Source organism: Epinephelus moara, chromosome 14 (assembly GCF_006386435.1).
Source record: "Epinephelus moara isolate mb chromosome 14, YSFRI_EMoa_1.0, whole genome shotgun sequence".
Lineage (NCBI taxonomy): Eukaryota > Metazoa > Chordata > Actinopteri > Perciformes > Serranidae > Epinephelus > Epinephelus moara.
In genome coordinates this window covers 7,123,913-7,127,087 of record NC_065519.1, presented here as the reverse complement: position 1 = coordinate 7,127,087, position 3,175 = coordinate 7,123,913, and positions in this window count along the sequence as shown.

Genomic DNA, 3,175 nt, shown 5'->3' with positions numbered 1-3,175 from the left:
GCCCGTGGGCAAACAAATCAGTCTCCAGCGTGCCGCTGTCCAGCAACTTTGAATCTGTAGGGGAGGGGGGGCGGACACGACTCGCGGCAGTATTTTGAATTTGAGTGCAGTAACCGTTTTGGCCACATTCTTACATACGGCGCCTTTAAGTTATGATTTCCACAGCATTTCAAAACCATTCCTTGACTTCTCAAGGACCCACAATGAAATTTCCATTTACGTTCACTGTGTACAACACGGACACTGCTCCATTTCAAAAATGCAGTACAATTTAAAAGTAGTAGTAGGGCATAGCATAGGTATGGAGACTTTGGATTCACGATCCTACGTGTTATATCACACCGTCATATCATTATTTTTGTCTTATTCAAACTCAATTTAAACATAATTTCAGCTAGCTGGCACACACGGAGGGAGAGAGGGAACGTGGGGAGAAAATAAAGAAGCGGACGTGATGGTAAACAAAATGTAACTTCAGCAGCTACAGACAATACTTTAGCTTTTGCTCTAACTTATGTTAGATTATGTGGAAGGGTATCCACAGGAGATAATAGTATGTTCATTACACATAACAAAATTCCCTGACTTTCCAAAGCTTTCAAGGATTTCACTAATTCCATTACTTTTCTTGGCCTGGAAAACAAGACTGTGAAATTCCAAGACTTTCCCAGGTTTTCCATGACCATGGGAACCCTGTTAAGTACAAGATTAGACCACTTTTTCCACCACTGACTAAATACATAGTAAAGATATGACTAAAAACAGTCAGACATCAGATAAATAAGTGTGTCTGCTAATGCAGGAGAGCACTGTGCTACTGTGCATGACACAACAAAGTACAAACAGATTCTAGTTCAGCTCTCCTAGTTTGGAAAATGTGCTGGAGTACAGCAAGATCTAGCAGCAAATGATTGATTAAGAGGTCTTAAGTTAAAATAACATACTGAAGGCAGAATCAGCGCAGTTAAGAGGATCTATGTGCCGTTCACTCCAATGAAGGAAATCTATTTTTACACAGAGGCAACAAATGAATCCAGCCAAGAGATTACAGTCAGACAGAAACTCGGACAATAACCACTTTTGGCTGTTTGACTCAGCAGCCTCGGCAGAGATGAATTCACCCATTTCATTTCCCCTCAAAACGCAGATCTGATTTTCAGCTCTACATGTGCTCAACTTTGACAAGTGCCGATACAAGACATGGCAAACTCTTTTACAGACCTGGAAATACAAAGGATACAGTCGGTCTCAGTGCACTCCCACCTCTCCAGAGGGCTACTGATTTTCCACATTATTATATTTTACTACTATTGTAGTGGATCATGGCCAGGAGGACACTGTAGGGGTGTTCGCTCAGAGCGGAACATTTTTAGAAAGACTATAATACTAAGTTCAGTCAACCAAATGTGATTCTCTATTTAAAGACTTTATAAATCACCAGATTCCCTGCATCATTAAAATTGTTGCAGCAAGTTATTCAGGTGAAATCAAAATGTAGGTAATTAAAAAAATTTCTTTCCCCCATCCACTTTGAATACAGTTCTTTCAATCCTAGTCCTTCTTTATTCACTCGATTGTAAGGATTATTGGAACAAAATAGAACAAAAAGGAATCTTATATTATCGATAAAGCTTTGACAATTTCCTAAAAATTCCTAGGAATTGTGTAATCAGGCACCAATTATGGGAAAATAGGGACACAGTTCTGAGACATGTATTGTATTTATTGACCTGCTTTGAATCTATGTTGATTTCTGGAGAATTTCCTTAAAGAACCAAAGAGCTAATGACTTGTTGATAAGATCTTTTTAAACCCAAGTTATTATTAATCTATCACTGGAAACTTAATTATTCACATGTCGGACTGTGCATCTACATTTAGACAAATCTTTCAGTCTCTGCATGTTCAGCCGGCCCACTGAGCACTGACAAACAACACAGTTGCCAGAAAAATGTTGGCATTGTGAGTTTCTGCAAACCATGGATATGTTACATTTGTACGTTTTCATGTAGTGGATATGTTGGAACTTTAAGTTTCACCAACATTGTGGTTTACATGTGGTTAGGTTTAGGCATTAAAATCACTTGGTTATGGTTAGAGAACATTGTGTTTTGGCTTTAAATACCCAGTTTTGGTTGCACAATCATGGCTGGAAATGCAGCAATGTCTTGGCAAATATAGAACGTCTTTTCATGATACTATCCCTGGTTTGTTGGTCTGCAGCTTGGCAGGCATCTTGCCTAGTTGTCACACGATCCGCCGTCCCCTTCTCCTTTGTATGACAAGTCAGCTCATAAACTACTCACTTAAGAAACAGTGATATGATACATATGAAATGTACAAATGTAATGCATTCGTAGTTTGTAGAAAATAGTGCCAACATTTTCTTCTGGCGACTGCGCTGGATGAAAAGATTCTAGCTTACGCAAGCAATTAATTTAAGTAACAATAATTGGAAGTTCACCAATTGAACTCCGCAGCCTCCATTTAACTGCTACCAAATTACATAATTCTTTCCAGGAAACTTCCCAGGAAATTACAGTCCTGTCAGATAAGGTGTTATTGTATTATTTTTAAAAAACACGTCTAACCCTAATAATTAATATCTGCCCTGCAAAACAGAATGACGATAAAATAAAGAGTGACAGGCTGTGAGAAAGTTAGAAGTAGCAAATGTAATACTTTAGTACAGCAGGCTGATGTTGAGTATGCTCTCAACAATCCTGTCTTTTCACTGGCTCTGCCCTGAACACTCGCTGCCCTGCAGGAACTCACTGGTCCTGTGAAGACTGAGACCTTTCGTTGCCCCCAGTTCACATTTCCAGCCTCGGTTTGCCAACAGAAAGGGACACGTTTTCTGGACAGTTTCAACAACTCCCCCTTCTGACCCTTTGCTTTCTCCAGCCACCAGCCCCCCCTCCCTCTCCCTCTGCTCTGTCTTCTGTAGGACGGTACAGGGGTCCCATACGGGTGTGGAATAGTCCCCCTCCTCAGCTGAAGGGGAAAAGGTCCCAGAGACAGAGCTGTTAATTCAATCAGGAGAGCGGTATGCTCAATTAGGCATCCATAAGGGCCCTGGATGGGTCCGGGGGCCCTGCAGAGGGCAGGCAGCCCAGTCCCCATGAGGTATTAATTGTGGATGACAGTGTGTAAACAGTGGGGTGAATAGACAGCG